Here is a 23,165-nt window from a genome sequence, read left to right on the forward strand (position 1 = left end):
ATCCAACACATTTCTCACTTGCCTTGCAAACAATTTCATGATCCAGAAGGTGGAAGAAGCAACAAGGGAAATGGCTATTTTAGATCTGCTTCTAACCAATAATGATGACCTGATTAGTGGAGTGGAAGTGGTAGGATCCTTAAGTGGGAGTAATCATGTTCTCCTGGAGTTGGTTATACAGTGGAAAGGCAATACTAAGTGTAGTCAGACAACATCCTAGAATTTAAGAAAGCAGACTTCAGTAAGCATAGGAAACTACTGTGTGTGATCCTTTGGTTAAAAATACTAAAAAAGAAGGGATGAATAGGAATTCCTTAAAAGTGAGATCTTGAAGGAACAATTTGAAACATTTACAGTGAGGACAAATGGGAGGTGTCTAAGGAAACCAGGATGGATGTCTAAAGAATGTTCAACTGAGCTAAAGCTCACAATGAGCTGAGACAGAGAGATTAAAAACAACAAAAATGGCCTTTTGGGGTATATCTATAGAAAAAGAAGAAAAAAGATAGGATAGAGTCACTGAATGGAGAAGATGGCAAAATGCTAATAGGGGATGGAGAAAAAGCAGAACTACTTAACATCTTCTTTGCCTCAGTCTTTTCTAAAAAAATAAAACAGTGCTCATCCAGTGGAAAATGGAACAGAAGATAAAGAAGGGGAAATTCAGCAAGGAATAAACAAAGAGGTGGTATAGGGATATCTGGCTACCTTAAATGAATTCAAATCTCCAGGGCCTGATGAGCTGCATCCCAGGGTATTAAAAGAACTGATAGAAGTAATCTCACAACCTTGGGTGCTGTGTGGTTTCCGGACTGTATGGCCGTGTTCTAGCAGCATTCTCTCCTGACGTTTCGCCTGCATCTGTGGCTGGCATCTTCAGAGGATCATTGAGCCATAGTTTTTCCAATTTCCGTGTGTCTTGGAACAATTTCTCCCCGTAGAGATGTTCAATGTATTGTCGAAGGCTTTCGCGGCTGGAATCACTTGGGTGCTGTGTGGCTTCCGGGCTGTATGGCCGTGTTCTAGCAGCATTCTCTCCTGACGTTTCGCCTGCATCTGTGGCTGGCATCTGTGGCTGGCAGTATGATCCTCTGAAGATGCCAGCCACAGATGCAGGCGAAACGTCAGGAGAGAATGCTGCTAGAACACGGCCATACAGCCCGGAAACCACACAGCACCCAAGTGATTCCGGCCGTGAAAGCCTTCGACAATCTCACAACCTTTTGCTATAATCTTTGAGAACTCCTGGAGAACAGGAGATGTCCCGGTTGACTGGAGGAGGGTTAATGTTATTCCCATAGTCAAAAAGAGGACCCAAAAAAGTACCATCCAGTCAGCCTGATATCAATACCAGGAAAGATTCTGGAGCAGATAATTAGACAGATTGTGTGTAAGCACTTAGAAGGGAACAGTGTGATCACTAAAAGTCAACATAGGTTTCTCAAAACCAAATCATGCCAGACTAATCTCATGCCAGACTAATCTCATCTCACTGCCAGCCACAGTGACAAGCTTGGTAGACAAAGGGAATGCTGTTTATGTAGCATACCAAGACTGTAGTAAAGCCTTTGATAAGGGGCCCCATGACATTCTTGCAAATAAGCTAGTCAAATGTGGACTAGACAATGCTACTGTTAGATGGATTTGCAGTTGGTTGACTGACCAAACCCAAAGAGTGCTCATCAATGGCTTATCTTCATCCTGGGGAGAAGTGACTAGTGGGGTGCTACAGGATTCTGCCCTGGGCCTAGTGCTAGTCAATATTTTTATCAATGACTTGGATGATGAAATAGAGGGCATGCTAATCATATTTGCAGGTGACACCAAATTAGGTGGAGTAGCTAATACCCCAGAGGACAGAGTCAGGATTCAAAATGACCTGGACAGGTTAGAGAGTTGGGCCAAAGCTAACACAATGAACTTCAAACAGAGATACATGCAAGATACTCCACTTAGGCAGAAAAAATGAAATGCACAGATATAGGATGGATGACACCTGGCTTGAAAGGGATCTGGGAGTCTAAGTAGACTGCAAGCTGCACATGAGTCAACAGTGTGATGTAACCAAGAAAGTCAATACAATTCTGGGATGCATCAGTAGGAGTATAGTGCCTAGATCAAGGGACGTAATAGTACCTCTCTATTCTGCATTGGTCAGACCTCACCTGGAATACTGTGTTCAGTTCGGGGCACCACAATTCAAGAAGATTATTGGCAAACTGGAATGGGTCCAAGGAGGGCGACCAAAATGGTAAAGGGTCTGGAATCCGTGCCCTGCGAGGAGAGACTTAGGGAGCTGGGCATGTTTAGTTTGGCAAGGGGTGACATGATAGCCATGCTTAAATATTTGAAGGGATGTCATGTTGAAGAGGGAGCAAGCTTATTTTCTGCTGCTACAGAGACTAAGACAAGGAGTAATGGGGTCAAAGTACAGTAAAAGAGATTCCATCTAAACATTAGGAGGAACTTCCTGACAGTTAGGGCTATTCAAAAGTGGAATACACTTCCTCGGAGTGTAGTGGAGTCTTCTTCTTTGGAGGTTTTGGTGTTTGATTGTCTGTTCCTGCATGGCAGGGGGTTGGACTTGATGGCCCTTGTGGTCTCTTCCAACTCTGTGATTCTATGATTCTATAGTCAGAATACTAGAAGTAACAAATAGCTCAGTGTAACTTACAGTGCACCTTCTCTGTTAATATACAGGGGCAGCAATCCTTCCTATCATTCAACATAGGTATCATAGGCTGATTCCACATGGGCCAAAAACAGCAGTGTGAAAACAGGGTTTATACTGTTTTCACACCATTTTCACACCGCAGTTTTTGGCCCATGCGGAATCAGCCATAGATTGTGCTGAGATTTACAGTTAGATTGCTGTGTCCATAGTCACAGCCAATTTTTGTGTTTTCTCTATTACGTACCTATCAAGAATGAATTGTAATTCATTTCAAAAAATAAACTGGAAGTGGTAGTACCATCTGATTAACTTGGTTCCCAGAATATCCTGACTCTCCCCATTCAGTAGCAGTCATTCAGTTGCCTGGTGCTTCTTATCATGCTTGTTGACACTCGCAAAGAAGCCCCTTTTTGTGTTCTTCATTACAGTGTCATGGCACACATGTCATGCCACTGTCTTTATGCCAGGATTCATGATGGCAGGAGCTAGTCATTGTGTCACTCAAACATTAGTTAGTGAGGAGCCCATTCCTGTGCGATTCTCCACTTTCCTCTGCATTAGTAGCTCCTGCATTAAGCTGCTTAGACAACATGTCTGTTAGTGGTCATGTTTTTGGCTTACGGACATGACTGTTCTGACAGGCGTGCCACTGAAATGGTATTTAATTGATTACAGCTCTTTGATTTTGGAAAAGAAATCTCGAATAGATTGTGAAGGTCCGTAAATACAGTATGAAAGTTGTGAGTTATGAGTGACATTAGATTTCCAGCAGATGTTTCTGCCCTGTGATACAAACCAATTTAACAAGTCTGCTTACAGATGGTTTGGGATATTTGGGGCCTCATGACATAGTGAATTGCTCTCGTTCTCTCGTTCTCTCTCATTTTTCACCATGATCCATTTAAAAAACATTTTTGAAGTCTATGGATGGTTATTTGAGGGAACTTCCTCAAGTATATTTCAAATCCAACAAAAAGTTTGGTACTATTATAATAAAATCAGAGACAGCCATTATGCTTCCGGGAAGCTGTCATTTCCTAGAAGTAAGGGGGAATGGTTTCAATGTCAGGTGTTACAAGAGACATTGAAAAGATTCTGCCACAATTTTTTAGCAGTCAGATGCCTTATAATATTGATCAATTATAGTAATGCTTTAGATATAAAGCTCACTGGATGATGTTGAGCTTTCTCTCACACACAACAAAAGCTGCCGTATAAAGATTTTTTGAGGACCTAATGAAGGAACATGTATATTGTCCACTGCCATCACAAATTATGGGGAAATTGTGACATTTACTCAGTGAAGAGATTCGAAAATCTGAGCCAGCTGAATGACCCCTGGTCAGAACATCTGACCAACCATTTTTTTGCAAGTACCGGTAACTTAAAGCTTCATCTGGATCTGAGATGTGAGCTTTCAGCCAGTCATTTGAAGCTTGCCAGCTATGCTAAAAGAACTAGCAATCAATTACAATCTGTAATATTCTCATGGCTCATCGCCATTTTCAGTTTGACTGGAGGCCTGCTGGACTATAGATTTTTATTTAAATTGGTATTGTTTGAGTGTATTTTACTTTGTAAGCCACTTAAAGCCCCACAATAGAAAACAGCATCATTATAAAGCCCACATGGTGCAGAGCTTAAAGTGTTGGGCTAAGATCTAGCACACCCAGATTTGAATCCCTACCCTGCCATGGGATCTCACTGGGTGATATTAGCCACTCATTCTTTCACTATCAGCCCTACCTCTCAGGTTAGTTTTTGTGAAGATGAAATGGAGGAAGGGAGAACAATGTTGTAAGATACATTGAGTTCTCATACCAAAAAAAAGGGGGGGGGGTATAAATATCTAAATAAATAAATCTGACCAAGGATTATGGTAACAGCTCTGAGATTTGTCCTGTGATTAAAATAAAGGCAGTCAAATTCTTTTTAACAATAATTTAAAGACAGTTTGAACAAGGGAGTTCCTTTCACGCATAGCCCTATGGTTGCCATCTTGGAAAACCAAATTCTTTTTTTAAAAAACCAAGCTCCTAAATTAAAAAAAAAACCTTCAAAATGTGCTGCAAGGCATTTTCTCCCAGCCCGAACCCTCAAGCAAACTGGTTGTTAGAAGAATAAAATGGCGGAGTCCTAAGGTAGGAGAGATTTGGAATGGCAAATATGTGTGGGAAGGATACATATGATCTTCGGAGGAGGAACTGCCACAACAATGAATGGCACATGTGTTTCTTTCAGATAGTGGTGGACTGTGGGGGATGTCCAGCACATAGAGGACTAAGAATTTTGTGTGTCCCTGGGATGTGGACAATACAGCAGAGATAATATCAAGCAGCTACCAGTGACCATGGAAAAGACATCCTATGTCCATGGTGGCGAACCTATGGCACTCCAGATGTTCATGGACTACAATTCCCATCAGCCCCTGCCAGCATGGCCAATTGGCCATGCTGGCAGGGGCTGATGGGAATTGTAGTCCATGAACATCTGGAGTGCCATAGGTTCGCCACCACTGTCCTATGTGTTATCAGACCCTGGGGATGTAAGGCCAGGTCTGGGAAGTCTAGAAGGAAGGTATTACTCAAATGTAGGTCTCCTTCAGGTGCTAGAGAATAAAGGGAAAATGTGACAGTAGATGAAATGATGATGTTAATGATGCCTTTTCATTTCAAAACCAAGGCTAGTTATATTTATAAGGTAACTTCTATAACAAATCAGATGCTTGTCCAGTCAACTGTGGTGCTAATGAGTGAGTACTGAATTCTGTTCCTGTATTGAACAAAATATCCAATAAGCAAAAATATACGAATATACTAAACATGCTCCAGAAAAGACTATAGAAGAATATGAAATCTAGCTGTCACACAGAAATCAACTGGACTTAAAAGTGACTAACTTGGGTTGGATTATGCCTGCATTTGTATTATTATGCCCAAAGTGATGCATGAACAGATAAGTGCACCTTATAAATAATTCATGTCAGTTTTGTTTATCTGTAGCTTAGTTTTAATGAAATGCATTATAATTTAAGAGATGTAAAACCCCAAATCTGAAATTGACTTACAGCACACCCACGTGCAGAGTTATTTCAGTCTAAGATCATTGAGATCAGTGGGTTTAAATTGGAGTAATTGCCTGCACTGTTAATCATTCAACCTCATATAAACTTGTAAAAGGGCCAGTTTACATCCAATTGTTTTACTACTCATCCAGAGGCACAGCTGGGGAAAATGGAGCCCAGGGTGGACTCCAAGTTTTCCGCCCCTCAACCCATGGGCCTGTGTAGCCCCCTGCTACGTCACGCCACCCCCCCATGCTCAGTTCTCCTCCCCCCTCCCTGCACCCCACTTACCCGGCGGGGCCTGGCAGGGTGGGGGGAGGGGGAGGTGTCTGAGGGTGATTTTCTGCCCCCACATGACCCCAACAGTGCCTGTCCCCACCCCACCCCCTTATAGCTACACGTCTGAACTCATCCCATTCCCTGTTACATACATAATGAGTCAAATAAGAGGTCAATCATACTTTGCAACAGAGATAAAAATGAAACATACCTTCTATGGTTCCTACTCATTCATGAGAAAGAGTCCCTGACATAATATTAGGAGTAGCACAAAGTCTGCAAACAGCCATTTCAAAATCCAACTCACTTTGTTTTCAAAGCCCATTTTATATTGAGATGAACACATCATATGAAGTAAGTATATACATAGCCACGACAATTTGTTAACAATTCAAAATGTTGTGGCTACACTGTGGGAGCACCCAGCTGGTCATGTGGCTACCACTGACATATGCTCCCAATTTGCTCAAATTGCAGATGCTCTAGGGTCACCATGGACAGGTCATGCATGCTTTAAAATCAACTATGTTAGAATGCATGTTCTGCTTTTCCACCTGCACAACTGGCATCATTAATCAAATTGACTCATGCAGGGCTGATTTACAGGGTTGAACGATAGTCCCAAGTGGCAGTGCAACAACCTGTAACTATCTTGTGATCCTACCTTCTCAGGCAGTGATAGAAAGTTAAGGAGACCAGCCAGGCAGCCTTCTCCCTATCCAATGTGCACCCACTAAGCAGGATTGAGGCAACTAGTAAACCCTTCTCTTTTGTAAGTTTTTCTTTCTTTCTGGTGGGTGCTTTCAGTGTGATGAAGAGTAATGCAGAATATTTTCAATCTGGTTTCCATGAATGACCAACAGAGCCTAGACAGACAAGCTTCTAGCTCCCCACCCCAGAGAATGGGAAAGAACACAGGCAAGAGATGAAGAGGAAAGACTGTGAGGACCTGCATGCACAAAGCCCTTATGATCAAATTCTGAACCATTCTGAATGTCTCAAAAAAGGAACGTTTAAGTTTTGAGGGTGCTCGTTACAACTGTGCAGCTGTTAATTCTGAACTACAAATACATCAAGCACATAGCCCAACAAGCACATCAAGCACATCAAACACAAAACATTTGGCCAGCGGGGGGAGTGTGTTTTTACCATCTAGGTCTCCGGTGGGTTCAGTTGAGGGGGAGGATTACGGCCATCTATCTGATATAGTTCCTATTATAGTTATTGGTTACAAGTTTGGATTTTATTGTTGTTTTAAACTATTATACAGGTCATGCATGCTTTAAAATCAACTATGTTAGAATGCATGTATAGGGCGGCCTATACATTGAAAATATAAATAAATATAAATAAATAGCATAGACTAGGTGACAAGTATACACTGAAGGCAAATCAGACAAATGCAGACATAATATTCCCACCAGTGCAAAGTTTTCTGAACAGGTCTGTTCATGCTCATAAACAAAGTAGTTTGCATTTCCCAAAATAGGTTTTCCTTTCACCCAGCTCTATGTCAACCCGGAACAAAGACAAATCATGTAAAGAAAAAAAATCAAATTCCAGTTTAGATACTAATTACTTTTGTACTCTCCAGACTGCTTAGAAGAGATGCTGACTTTTTCAATTGCTAAATGAGGTGGCTTTATAGAAAAGTGTCATTGTTGCACTGATAGTCAATAATTCCTCTCAGAGAAAGCTAGTCTAATCTTGGCAACAATATATGCTGAAACCTCAGAGAAAATCATTCTAAGCCTAAATTGATCAAGGCAATACACAGAGTTGATCAATATATTGTTAGTATAATCACAGTGAGTGGTTCTGAGGCACAGCATGCTTATGAATATACAATCTAGTATCCATCATATGTGGAATGCAGATAAGTTTGCTGAGGATGAATAAAGGTAGCCTAGGTTACTGCTTCATTGTAAATGGGATTAATGAAGTAGAAGATCATGTGGGAAGGCAAACAGGGACACTGGAAGAAATTTACTAGTGTTAACTAAAAAAGATATGGTAGTGATAGTATATTTTTGACATCCCAGGCTTCAAGAGGCACCACAAGGTCAATACAGCTCCTTCTTAGTTGGACAAGTACATCGGAAAATATCATTTTGAGCCATTTATGGCACAATCAGCAAATTTACTTAGAAGAAAACTCCACTAAGTTCTGGTTGTGGTGGGTTTTCCGGGCTGTGTGGCCGTGGCCTGGTGGATCTTGTTCCTAACGTTTTGCCTGCATCTGTGGCTGTCATCTTCAGAGGTGTATCACAGAGGGAAGTCTGTTACACACTGTGTCTAGAGAGAAGGGAATGTTTGGGGTATATATTGTCCATGTCCCAGGGTGGGGAACCAATCAGTAAGTGTTTGGGTGGAACTTGTAATGCAAAGATGTGGTTGATAGTATTGTACTGCGGGTGGGGCTTATCAGTCCAAGGAGTGATTCACATTTTGATGTCACATTTCAATCCTCACTGCACTACAAGACTCTGACTAAGCTGACAGGCTCTCAAAATGTTATGGAGCAAAACCTTTCACAATATGAGTGGTTGTTAACCATTTGTCAGCAGAGATATAGAAACAAAGAAAGGATATATATATATAGTGTGTGCCATTGCTTCCTCAGACAAATTTATGAAACAGCTCTTAAAAGTATGCAAGTGTCACTGGTCAGAAGAGAATGGGATCACTAAATTTACCACAAGCCAATCTAAATATGTTTAATTATGTTAAACATAATACAAGCCAAAGTGCTTGTCATGGTGGTGCAGTTAGGTAACTTTAGACTCTGGGCTTCATGGCGTAGAAGGTTAAGAGCTCGTGTATCTAATCTGGAGGAACCGGGTTTGATTCCCAGCTCTGCCGCCTGAGCTGTGGAGGCTTATCTTGGGAATTCAGATTAGCCTGTACACTCCCACACACGCCAGCTGGGTGACCTTGGGCTAGTCACAGCTTTTAGGAGCTCTCTCAGCCATACCCACCTCACAGGGTGTTTGTTGTGAGGGGGAAGGGCAAGGAGATTGTAAGCCCCTTTGTGTCTCCTGCAGGAGAGAAAGGGGGGATATAAATCCAAACTCTTCTTCTTCTTCTTCTTCTTCTTCTTCTTCTTCTTCTTCTTCTTCTAGATGCTAGAATACATGTCAAATGCACAGCAATGTCCTCTGCTGAGCCCATAATCTGGGGTGCTGGACCACTCACTGGGCCAAGCTTACTTGGGGACCTCATATTGAGTTCTTTTCTATCATAGTTGTCATTACTATCTGGAGGGACCTCTTCAGGAATAGGTGGGTCATTTCTGATGTGGCAGTGATTAAGGCAGTTAACTGTCAGACCTCACATTCTGAGTCGGTCATGTGTCCAGTGCACAATTTTGTTTTAGTTGCCTCTCTGCTGACAGTATATTGCAAGTACAGATAATGACATCGCAGATTTCTTGTCTCACTTTCAGGAGGAGAGGTTCTGGGCATGGGCCTCTGACTTGAACCATCACCCAGAAAATCTATTCCCAGAAGAGCTGTGGGCACTTGCCAATGAGTGATCATGCAGTAAATACTCCGCTCCATTGCACTTTACACTCAGTGTTCATACTCTCTCTATGGCAGCCTTCCTTGCTTCCCTGAAGGATGATGAGTGGGAGCAGTTTGTTTCTATTCTTGGAGTCCTTGGTGCTTCATTACCTAGCCTAGCATATCTGATGGAGAGGGTCCTGGTCCCCAAGAGTATGGGAATTCACTTGTTTGCTCTTGGCTTTGCTGATCCATGGGTCTCTTTTATTGCCAAGAGGCCATTGAGGGTTAGCAGAAAAATTCTCTTCTGGTGTCTGATGCTCTCAAGCCCATCACTCTCAAGATCCTTAAGGGGCTCTTGCAACAGCTGCCCACCCTCTGCTGGCTCAAGTTCAGGGTAACCCCATTCTCAGCCATCATACTCAGCTGTCTATGGGGTCTTCCATAGCTGTGAGCAGGTCTCATCCTCACAGTGGGATTGTTCAGGGCACACAATCTAGACATTAGCATATCACCACTTGGGGGGCAGGATCTCTGCATGGTAGTGTTGCAGTCCAAGACCAGTCAGAAGGGCACCCATCCAGGTTGAGACAATCATGGAATAACTCGTCAAAAGGCCAAAGCTCTCTGCTCCTTTCTTATCCATACAGACGGGACTTTCCTCACAAGGTTTTAATTCACTAGAATATTTGGGTGACCTTGACCAACCTGGGATTCCAGCTGAGGGACTTCAGGGCACATTCCTTTTGCACAGGTGAAGCCATGGAGAGACTGGAGCTAGAGCTCCCATCCTCTCACATGCTGGATCCATGTCTCATACTGCACTTGTGTTCCTATGATTGTGAACAATAAAAGCAGTGGCCTTTCCCCCTCCAAATCAATGTGATCTGCTTTTTGTTCTTCTTTGTCCTCATTTCTTCCTTCATTTCCTTGGTCCTCAAACAATATCCTGCTTTGAGGGCCTCTGCAAAGCCCAAGAGCTGAGCTGGACTTCCATTCCAAAGTTCAGTAGCCAACTCTAGCACTATCAATGTCCTGTCAACAAGCTGGAATCCAATCAAAGAGTTACAACCCGCACCACCCAAGTGCTTTATGTTGCTATAGAAAAATTAAAAGATAGCCACTGCTCCCTGACTACTGTTGTCTTAAAGTGTGCAATTTTGAGAATTAATCATGACACTATTTATTCATTTTAAAAATCTGTCACTTTTTATAACTATTTCCTCTGGTCTAGGCAACCCACAGAGTATTAGAAAGCACTCTGTAATCTAGTTCATAAACTGCTAAATTGACCCTGTGCTGTGCATCTCCTCCAGAAATGTAGATGGTAGCCCTAAGACACTTACACAGCTGAAGAAGATGCCCTGGTAATTAGGCCCCACCAGATATCTGGTTTGTTCAGCTAGATGGTTTGTTCGTATTTTTTAATGATATGGACTAAGTTAACTAACCAGTTTTCATTTGCTACTTTAAATGAAAACCTCAGATTACATTCATAACAGAAAGAATACAGAATAGGAAACAGCATTGAGCTACTTGGTAAGGGATACGTTGTGTTTCCTCTCTGTCAGGTTGCTGAGTGCTGGTGAATGTAATTTATTAAACTCCCCTAAGGATTTTGATAATATTGCCTGAAGTATCTATTAAGGAAAATAGTTAAGTGGGAAATTAAGACCTAAAGTTCTGTCACAGATGAAAATTAAGTGATAAGCACAAAAAAGAAGAAGAAATGACCAGTCTGCTGTATGAATCAGCAACATAATGGTGTGTCCTATGGGATAAATGCTATGGCTGGTGTTTTTAATCAATTCGGAGAGGATAAAATAAGTACAAACTAGTGCAGCAGTCTCGTGAAATATATAGCAGAATTAGAATGCTAGATATTACCTTGGCAGATTGAATTCTGTTGCCTTCTGTGCAGTAAATCGCTTTGGAGGGCGCACATTAAACAGCTCATGCACTCTGATGAGAAGCGAATTAGTTGTAAACTTCTCCAATCTTGGGACCATTGTAGACAGCGACCCAATGAAGACATCTCTTCAAATTCAATAGAGAAAGACAGTCAAGACTGTAAATTAGATATTAGGCTACATGGAGAGGATATAGTGAAGAAAATATTATTCCATTATACAAATCAATGGGGCAAACTCTTTTTGAGTACTGCATTTAATTTGGTCCTCTAATCTACAGGAAAGTCATAACAGAAAAGCCATAAAGAGCAGGAAGATACGTGGCACAGGAGAAATTTGGTAGATTCTAGCAATGTAAAGCAGGTTTAGTTTTAAAATAGAGTGTATCAACATTGTGCCATTCATCTTAGGTCATGGCTGAGAGGTTCCTGGCCTGAAATAACATCAGGGAACTGCTGTTTGCTTCAGTGAGGTATGTTTACGTGCATTCCTTAGTTATCCAAATGGAACAAGTTATGACTCCCCTGGGCCATTTCTTGTTGGGCACATGGCACAGGGGGATGCTTTAGCCCTCACTCGCTTTGTGCTCCATAAGCACCCCAGTTCAGGGGGGATATGATTGAAGTCTATAAAATTATGCATGGGGTAGAAAATGTTGACAGAGATAAATTTTTCTCTCTTTCTCACAATACTAGAACCAGGGGGCATTCATTGAAAATGCTGGGGGGAAGAATTAGGACTAATAAAAGGAAACACTTCTTCACACAACGTGTGATTGGTGTTTGGAATATGCTGCCACAGGAGGTGGTGATGGCCACTAACCTGGATAGCTTTAAAAAGGGCTTGGACAGATTTATGGAGGAGAAGTCGATCTATGGCTACCAATCTTGATCCTCCTTGATCTCAGATTGCAAATGCCTTAGCAGACCAGGTGCTCAGCAGCAGCAGCAGAAGGCCATTGCTTTCACATCCTGCATGTGAGCTCCCAAAGGCACCTGGTGGGCCACTGCGAGTAGCAGAATGCTGGACTAGATGGACTCTGGTCTGATCCAGCAGGCTAGTTCTTATGTTCTTATGTTCTTATGCACCTTTAATTTCAGCTTGAAAAGCCACTGGGATCTCCAAACATGGTACCCACCCCTTCCTGGTGCGTGTCTGATTTGGTCTTAGGACTGTAATGCATACTTCTTTGACACGGTCCTACTGAACTGAGCAAAATTTGCTTTTGGTAAATGTGAATAGGCTTAAAATGTAAAATGGTAATGGAAAGACATTCTAAATACACATAAGATCTTTACAGATCTCTTCTTCTCAAATCTATCTGAGTTAATTCTGAGTGCATGATTATGAATACATCAAAAAAGAAAAATGCTGAATTTTGCAAAATAATTATTAACCTGAACCTCAACAAGTCTTATGTCTCTGCTTTGGCATTATTTTCTTCAGTCAGCAGTTGATGCCTACCTATAAACTAGAAAGAAATACAGAAGATTAATAGATACCATCTTCGTCATATTATTCAATACAACTACACAGTTTTGAAAATTAGGTCAAGGGAGGATAGGAGAATAGTGATTCATTACCAAGACTGAGAGATGCAGAATTACCTCATCATGAATTCTAAGTCATCTGTTTTTCTCCATTGTCATTGCAATGAATCATCATCACTAATAAATTGGGAAGTCAAATAACATCTTATACTGCCTGGATAAACTGGTTGCCATCTGACATCTGTCTTCATTAGCAGAGCAGTAATAAAATTAATGAAAAACACTTAGCTCACAATACTTGGAATCAATCAGGTTGCCTCTAGGTTACGTAGTAAGTAGATTCTCCATTGAAGGGTCCTCCTCAGAATGATACTGCATCACTGTACAAAATGGCACCACTCGTTAGGAACTGGTTACATGTTTCCAAAATGTATCAAAATCCTTGTAATTTCTGAAATGAGACATTGATATTAACATAATTTACTGGCATGGACGTGCATGTATTAGCAAACAGCTAGCTGCTAGAGATTGTAATCTTTACAATATGATTTTTATGAAAATGAATAAATCATTCAAAGAAAGTTATATTGGATCTGTTGAAAAAGACTGGAAGCATTAGTTATTTTAATATGGGCTCATCTCTTCTTAAAATTTTTGTTCTGAACAACCCTGTATGTAATAAAGTCAATGAATGATGGGGTAGGTCCTCTAGCTACAGTGTAAGATTAAATCAGTGAGGGGTGAATAACCATTGATTAAACATGATGGGAAGGCAGTTCCATGAATCAATTAAAACAGTTCTTGACCAGTTCTTAACTTGAATTCCCATCTTAACTGATTGCAAGACTGCAAACAGTATATTTAAAAATCTGGGTGCAATTCATTCAATGTGGCTTTGGGGAAAGTTTTGAGTCATTTTAAAATAACTTGCACCTGAACAGGAATAAGTAGGCTGTGCTCAGTATTGTTTCTAAAAAGAGGACCAGGAAGGAAAGCAGAATGTCAATAATGAATGCATACGAATTAGGATTTAACTTCAAGCAACTTTCATATGTGTTAAATGTGATACTGTGTCTTAGAATTGGGGAAAAATAAATTAGAATGTTGCCAGTAGTCCAGAGGCTGATACTTGCAATAAGCTGACAAATGACATTATTGTCTTATAAGCATATTATGAAAATATGGTTTTGGTATCTAAATAGGATCCATATAGTTTTCCTATTGGTCTTTGAAAACTGATTGCCCTTGTATATACAATTTTTGGGGATCCAAGTTTTCAAGAACTTCATAAGTTTCATTTCCTTCTTTGAAGAAATTTCTTTAGATGCCTTATACATTCTGCCATATGTTGTTCGGACATGAATTCAGCATCATTTTTCCCTGACAAACTTGCTCTACAAAACAAAACAAAAAAATGCCATGTCCAAGAAATGGAGCCAATAGGAGATAAGACTGATATTAAATCTAGAGGGGTTGAGTGTCTCATTTCCCTCTGTTGAAACAAAGCTGTTTCTGATATTTAGTAGGGAATACATGGAAAAGATTTCAGAGAGATCTTGGATTTTGTACAGCCTTTATGGTAGTTTGCATAAAATGTTGCCTATAAAGCTAAAGATTATCTTAAGGAAGGTGTCGTTTTGATATTACTTAATGAAGTCAATTGTATCAGTAGACTAACTACAGTAATATTTCTGAAATCCAAGATCCAACTATAATATGAATCCCACATATATCTGCAGTGTATTACACCTAGTAATCACCTTCTAGAAGTGCCAGTTTGATGCTGAAATGTCAAGGATCTCTAGAGATTCCCTGGACAGTGATCCTTTTGAACACCCCAATACATTTAAATAACATTTAAAGAAATACAGCTTTAAGAAGGAATGTGAGAGAAAAGGGTGTGCAAATAGTAGAAATATGGAATAAGTACCATTGACCTTAGTAAGGTTTACGCATTACTTTCTGTCAGCATGTAAATACAAAAAGACCCCACACATGCACATGTAGGAGAAAAGAGGGAATGAACTCACCATGCTTAAGAGGCAAGGCCTATCTAGGAATACAAATTTGTTCATTTGAACCCTTCACTGGAAAACAGCAACATGCTCCCATTTTGCAAAAAACAAACCAGAAAAAACTCTGATTTAGAGGGGAAAATGAGTTAAAGTGAAGAATTCTAAATCTCTAGAGTGGATTTCTAGCAATCTAAAATAAAACTATGAGATTGAAACTGTTGGCCAGGATCAACAACCAGCATGCTTTCAACATCACACTTCTGATGGGGTTCAGCTGACTTGGGGCAGCAATCCCCATGCCAACAACGGGGCATTTTTAACATGCAAAAAAACCCTCTAGGAGTCCAGCTTTGCAAGTTAATGTCGTTTCCCCCACCCACCTACCTTCTTTCAACTCAGTGCAGCCTACAAGATGTCTTCTACCCTGACAAAGGTGATCTGGCCACCTGAATAGTAACACTGAAACAAGATTACTGCAATGCACTCCAGATCTTCCTTCAAAATCAACTTGGAAATTCCAGTTGATGCAGAATGCTACAGCTTGGTTATTATCAGGAACAAGGTAGAGTATGTTTATTATACACTCACAGTTACAATTATTATACACAATTATACACTTGCTGCCTACTCAATTTAATGTACTGACTATCATATACAAAGCCTTTCATGGCTTTGATCACACATCTGCAAGACCACCTCTCCCTTTTCTCCATCACAATAGCTTCACTCATCTGATCAGGGCTTTCTGCAGCTGCAACCCTGAAAATGGGCAAAAGTGTCCATACATATGCATGTTATGTGAAAAAAAGAGGGTTCATCTCCTAGGTCAAATTGCTGAGTCAGCAATAAGGAAGGAGCCAGAAAGTCTGGAGCAACTTGTGATACCGCACATGCAGAATAATGCACTTTCAATCCACTTTCAGTGCACTTCGAAACTGTGCGGAATAGCAAAATCCCCCTGCAAACAATCGTGAAAGTGGATTGGAAGTGCATTATTCTGCATGTGCGGAAGGGGCTATAGTCGACCTTTAATGTGAATGGTGCACGAGACTGTGACTCTGTTCCTATGGAAGACTGTTGGTGGGCAAAGTGCTAGCTTGAATATTATAAAGGCAGTGTATAGAACTCTATATGAATCTTTAGGCTTCTTACTTATCTTAGTGCTTAGTCCTGTGTAGCTTAAGAACTTTGCATAGTGCATTGCATAGTGTTTGTATAGTAGTGCAACTACCAAGTAAAGCCTTCCTGTGGAAAGAACAACTTGTGTGAAGTGTCTTATTCCTAAGAAGGTCGGAGACTGCTGAGTGTAAGCAGTTGGACTACTAGACCTCCTTATCTACTATGGGTAGCTCTGCTCTACTCTGCTGATAATGCATTCTCTGGTGTAACTCCCACCTTATGAAATGCCCTGCCTGCAGAAGTTAGGAATACATTCACTCCTGGATTTCCACAACCTACACAAAACTGGATTATTCAGATGGAACTAGGATTGTACTGTGATGAAATGGTTTGGAAAGATGCTTTGGCAAAGGGATATGGAGTGGAACTGTATACTGTACTACTGCGTATAATATTCACTGTCTGTTACTGTATGCTCCTTCAGTGTAGTTTCTGCATCATTGAACATGTCTTATTTAAATGCTTATGCTTTCTTTCAGCTCTATTTCAGATTTCTGCAATTCAAACCCTATTGCACTGTTTATTGGATGTCCCATCCTAACACTGTGCAATTCACCCTGAATCTTTGTAAGAATGGAGGACTATAAATAATGTAAGTAAATAAAGGAGAGAAAGAAACATGAGGCAGCTGGACTGTTTAGATTCGTGGATCCCCAAAGCAACATGAGCCCTGGGAATTTTGTATCCCTGGTTTCCTTCTTTCCCTTGGTATGATATTCACATGAATTAGAATTTCACTTCAGTTTTGCAGACCACAAACCAATTTTCTCAACTCCCACAAGTGCTAAAAGTGCTTTGGTTATTGCAGAAAAGCTGTACATTGAGTGAAAACAGAGTAAAAGTACTCTTGCAGATCACAGCCATTATGTACGAAATCCCTTTAAAATTAGGATGAGTGAAACTTTCCCTATTATTTTACCAATATTTCTGCCGCACTCAAAATGACACCACATGTTTGAGACTTTTATCTGCAAAATCAGATCAGTAGTTCCAATTAAATTGTAATATTGAATGTTAGCTGATAGAAGTTGCTTGGAATCGAGCATTATTATATGACTATGTTATATTATATTCTAAAACTGGCCAAATGTTTGGATACTAAAATCCAGTGGCTGGAGCTGTGAACAGGCAAGACATATCTTTCACCAAACTGAAAAGGGCCCTAGGTTTGCAGAAAAACCTGAAATCTTTCCAAAAAATATACTGGGGAGCTTTAAAAAGCCAAAAATGATAAATGGGGCTTCTGTAACTTTAAGCAACAGGTTCCCTCAGTGACCTTTCTAGGAAAACACAGGTATGGTCCTGCCAGTAGAGGCAAGGAAACTGGGGAGGGCCCTTTCCAGACCTATTTTGCCTTTTGAGGGAGGACTCATTGGGGACAGGCCTAGAGTTACCAGCTCCAGGTTGGGAAGTTCCTAGAGATTATGTGGTGAAGTCTGAGGAAGGAAGAGGTTTCAGCAGAATATAATGCCACTGAGTCCACCCTTCACAAAGCCATTTCTGCCAGGGAAGATGGTACTGTCAACCTCCAGGTGAGAGCCAGAAATCACCCAGAATTATAACCAATTTCCAGTGCCAGAGATGGGTCCCTGAAGAAAATGGCTGCTTTTGAGGGTGGAGTCTATGGCATTATACCTTGCTGAGATTGATTTCCACCCCAAACTTCACCCTGCCAAGGCTCCACCCCCAAATCTTCAAGTATTACCCAAGCTGTAGTTGGCAACCCTAAGGAGGACTGAACTCTATAGCTGGAAGATCTGTTGTGATTCCAGGAGGGTTGCTGCCGCAATTGCTGCTGGGAGAGGGGGGGAGGGGTACTGTCACATTCCAGAAACTAGGATCCACTGGCAGATGTTTAGTTCTGCATGCAATTGAGCTTCCCTCCAAGCTCCCTTTGTGATCTTATCAGAATGGAATGAGATTGTGCCATAACTCCACAGGTTTCACTGACATGGTAGGGTGCACTACATATGCTTAGAGGTGTTCACTTCTCTATTCAGATAAAAATGTGTGCACAAATTATGATTAACACTCTCACACAAGCAGAGCAGCAAGCTCTTTTAAAATTCTCTGCTAGCCCATCCTTGTCCTCGTTCTATGTTGCACAAATCAATAACGTAAAAGAGATTTTCCCCTCAATCCTACTGGGATGGAAGATGGGAGAACTGTTTGGTTTGCTTTTTAGCATTTGCTCTTTAACATTTGACTGACTGACTCTGTGTTCATCGCAAATCACACACATTTTTCACATAGTTGTTTCTGAATTGCTTTTTCCATCTCTGTTCCCTATCTGTCATCTGCTACATATACCTTGTTGTTAATGATTTACAAAAGAGATGGTTCCAACTTGGAAAGGTGGAAGCGCTACATAGCTAGGAGGTTAAGCTACAGAAGAATGAGAGATAGGGGTATTGAATAGTCTGTAAAAGATGAGAGCCAGCATGACATAGTAGTTATGAACAGCATACTCTAACCTGGAGAACGGAATTAGATTCCCATGCTTCCACATGAGTAGCGTGCTCTAACCTGGAGCACTGGTTTGGATTCCTCATTCTTCCACATGCAGTGTGCTAAGTGGTCTTAGGCTACTCACAGTTCTCTCCAAACTCTCTGTCTCACGTACCCCACAAAATGTCTATAGTGCAGTGATGGCGAACCTATGGCACGGGTGCCAGAGGTGGCACTCAGAGCCTCTCTGTGGGCACGCGCAAACAGAGTACCCCCTCCCCACACATATAGGCTGGCCTGGGCCGCTGGGCTCGATTATTAGCATTAAACCTAAGACCTAGTTTTGGGGAAGTAGTGTAGGTAACCCTGTTAAGCGCTGTTAAACCCCACTGATTTTCATGCATAGAACTAAAGTGCGATCCTTTACCTGGGAGTAAGCTTGTTGCTGGCAATGGGGCTTGCGTCTGAGTAAACCCTCCTAGGGTCGTGATTCACCCGGTTGGAAGAGTTGCACAGTTGATTCAAAACGAAGCCATCGACACCACCAAACTGACTCCTGAGTAACACACGCCTCAGAGTCAACCATTTTTTCTAAACAAAAACCTCAGTATTCAGGTTAAATTACCATGTTGACACTTTGCGATAAATAAGTGAGTTTTGGGTTGCAATTTGGGCACTCAGTCTTGAAAAGGTTCGCCATCACTGCTATAGTGGTAAAGGGAAGGGAAAGTGGATGTTGTAAAAGCCACTTTGAGACTAAAGGAGGGGTATAAAACCAATTCTTTTTCTTCTTCTGTAGCAGCCAAATTGGAAGTTATTACTGTAGTTTATTAAGTCAACTGAGATGGCCTGGATTTAGCTGACAATAAGATATTACAATTATTCTTTTAAGTTTCCTCCTATAGCTTAGAGAGAAAGACCCACAATATTGGCTTCAGCTGGCAACTGTCTGGCCTTTGTTACTCCAGCCTGCTGAAAAGCCACCCCCAAAGGTAGGGAGAGCTTTGTAAATGGAGCAGGATGTAATGCAGGGAACTGCAGGGGAAACTTTGGAAGGAAGAATCCAGTAGCAATCCCCCACTTTTGCATGAAAGGAAATGCTTTTCTACGGAAGGGGGGGGGGGATAGATGCTGAATTTAACCCAATTTTCAAGAATCCTTTTACAAAATCAGAAGATAAATTCTGACTTATTTCAAGCTTTCCAGATAAGACATTACTCATGAAAGTAAACATCAGGTATGAATAGAATTACACACATGTACATTCTGAGTTGGATCAAGCCAGCTTTTCCACTTGTAAAAAAGAGAGGAAAAGGAGAGGAGAAACTTCCATTTGACCACCAAAAAGGTTATGCTAAGGATCACTGTATCTGCATGAAGGAAAGCCATGTGGCAACAAGGATTATAAAAGGGACGGGAACTGACTGATTGAAAAAGCTGACAGGATTCAATTCTATATGTAATTTGATTTTTTAAAAGGTTTTATTTTCTCAATATCATGCCGTTGTTTTGAAGACAATACAAATTGCATTAGGTTGAAGAAAATATTAAGTTATAGTTATAAAGATATGCTAGAATTTATGCTTGTGCAAGAAGTCAGATATTCTCTATCAACCAATCTCATGTGAAATTTCATTTAAAAAAAATTTTATTTTCTCAATGTTATGCTGTTGTTTTAGAGACAATACAAATCACATTATGTTGGAGAAAATATTAAGCTACTGTGATAAAGATATGCTCAAATTTATGCTTATGCAAGAAGTCCAATATTCTCCAACAACCAATCTCAAGTTAAATCCTAAATCTAATGATAAATAAAATAAATACATAAATTCCTTTAAGGTAATGTATAGTTTTATCAGCCATCAGTAAAGCGAAGATTGATATATTTGTATATAAGACTATGAATTCTGAAAGTATCAACAGAAATAAGATTCCCCTTATATTTAATGGACTTATCCAAAACAATATCTTCTTGTAAAGAAATAATAGTTGTAATTAAGGAAATCATGGACAAAGAGTCCCACAGCATCCTTAGCTTATTGTTTTGGATTATAGAAAAATGCTGTGAGACAGGAAAATTGAATACCAGTGATTAATACAATAATTATGCCAAGAATTGAAATTGCTTCCAAGTAGAAAATGGAAACTCTTGTCTGTTGAAAAGCAATCAAGGTGAACATGGAGCACATTACTGATGGTGAAGCTCGCTCAGCTGATGTGATTAGAAAAGGAAAGAGAGAAGGAATGCCTTGAAATAATTGGCATTTGTTTTCTTCTGGAATAGAAGATAAAACTGAGATATTTCGAGGCTCTTCTTCTTGATTCACATTAGTGAATGTCCTGCTCTGTTTCTAAAAATAAGGAAATTATATGTTGTGTATATTTTTGTTTGTGAAATGTATATATTTTGGATGCACAGATTAGAGTTCATTTTGGTTATGCCTGCTGCAATGATAATCAACAGGCATTTCAGAATATTCTAACTGCATACCTTTGTTTGGGCAAGCATAACCGTCTTGTGAAGATGGAGGTATTTTACACAAGGCCTGACATAATTTCTGCATGTGCTTGCACGGTCACTAAATATTATTCTGTGCCAATCTGCAGTATGCACATAAGGTATTATAGGAGCAGCAGTGGCGTAGGAGGTTAAGAGCTCGTGTATCTAATCTGGAGGAACTGGGTTTGATTCCCAGCTCTGCCACCTGAGCTGTGGAAGCTTATCTGGGGAATTCAGATTAGCCTGTACACTCCCACACACACCAGCTGGGTGACCTTGGGCTAGTCACAGCTTCTCAGAGCTCTCTCAGCGCCCCCCCCCCACCTCACAGGGTGTTTGTTGTGAGGGGGGAAAGGCAAGGAGATTGTCAGCCCCTTTGAGTCTCCTGCAGGAGAGAAAGGGGAGATATAAATCCAAACTCTTCTTCTTCTTCTTCTATAGACCATTGGTTCCTGGATATCCCACATTCACTATTATTCTGCATGTACCTGTAGAAGGCACTTGCTGCTCACATGCCTGCTTTGGAACATCCCAGTTCAACTGCAAGGTGGAAACTGTGGGGCTATTATTTTTATTCACTTTTCCATGAACCCTCTGAAACAACTTACAATGAATAAAACTACTAATACAAGCAGCAGCAAAGTTGCAATCAAAACTGAATTAAAGCAATAATTGGACAACACAAACTTTGAAAATGACTGATTGTATGAGAATAAACTGCCCTTTGTCTATATGTAACTGCCAACAGTGAAGGCACCAAGCACACTTTTCATGGGAGGGGAGCATCAAAAATGTGATCCCTCAGAAGAGAAAATCCACACACAGATGATCTGTGTAACAGGGCAAGTTCTTATGGCAGGAGATAATCTTTCAGCTAATTAGGCAAACAACATGGCTGCTGATCATCCCTCTGGCCTGCTCATCAATCACAGGATAATTTAGATACCCAAAGCCCTGGACCCTGGTGTGTCATTATTTCCTGTTATTGTATCCAGTCACATGAAGAACTTCTTGTCAGCCAGGGATAAGAGCAGGTTCTGCTGCTTGACTCTTCTGCTAAGTCACATTATACGCACACACATGCTCAACAATGCTGAGTTGTGTGCCTGTTTTGTTGGGAAATACTGACATTTGAATTTCAGTTGTCAAAATATCCTGATTTATTTTGGTTTGTCTTGTTTTCCTTTGGTAGCTGCACATTAGATCATGGCACATCCATTCATTCACACTTCCCATACTCTGATGATCTTTTGCCGCCTTCTAAGTGATATGAATTAATGAGTGATGTGTTGATTGCCTGGAAACATTAATGTCTTTTTGAAACAATTTCATTGAAAGCAATAAGAGGGACCATTAGCCCAGCTCTCATTGTTCTGTTAATCATGTCTAGTGAAGCTGGTTAGTTTAAATCTAAGAAACTACATCCAAGGTTGACACTGAAGTTTTATTGAGGCTAGTGTTGGCAGTGGAGTTAATTCAAGGGGTCTCCAGAACAGCCCTGGAACTTGCCTGTAGTCAGATGGCTGTTATACAGTTATCCAAGGAATTTGATCCAAGAGACCACATAAAATAATGTGCTGTGATAATTCAATCTTGATGTCTCCAAGATACAAACCACTTCATTCAGTCTTAGATTAAGTCAGTATGAACTGCAGACATTAAGTACCTTTAACCTAAGAAAAATAATATTTTACCATCTGGTTACAATCTTATGCAAAAGGGGGGTTGAAGAACAAAATCACCCCAAGGTATTTTTTATGAAAATTGAAAGACCTGGCATATAAAAAACAACAGATAAATGTGAAGAAGAGGTCGGGTTTTTTTTTTTTTGTTCAGTAAGTTTTGCATGGTTATAAATCAAACCTAAATTCCACCCTGAAGTATATGATTGCCAACTGTAAGGTTGATGAAACACTGCTATTTCCCATACTGTATCACTGTTAGTCAAATTCTCCAACTGATCTTAGAGCTGCCTATTACACGATGTTATCTAAATAGTTAGTATAACTGATACTTTTTATCATACCACTTTATGACAACTTCTGCTCCTACAACTGATCAGAAATTTTTGTCAGATATAAAAATTGTCATATAACAAAA

General features: G+C 40.5%; 1 long non-coding RNA gene across 1 annotated transcript in view; it reads right to left on the reverse strand.

Moving 5' to 3' along the window:
* The window catches only part of LOC125426922, a 215,247-nt gene that overhangs the window by 77,093 nt on the left and 114,989 nt on the right, over nt 1–23,165 (reverse strand). The window contains exons 3-4 of the long non-coding RNA XR_007243599.1: nt 12,828–13,371; nt 11,408–11,557 (exon numbers count right to left, since the gene is read on the reverse strand). This is a non-coding gene — a long non-coding RNA (uncharacterized LOC125426922). The remainder of the gene's footprint in view (nt 1–11,407; nt 11,558–12,827; nt 13,372–23,165) is intronic.

This window comes from Sphaerodactylus townsendi, linkage group LG02, assembly GCF_021028975.2.
Source record: "Sphaerodactylus townsendi isolate TG3544 linkage group LG02, MPM_Stown_v2.3, whole genome shotgun sequence".
NCBI classification, from domain to species: domain Eukaryota; kingdom Metazoa; phylum Chordata; class Lepidosauria; order Squamata; family Sphaerodactylidae; genus Sphaerodactylus; species Sphaerodactylus townsendi.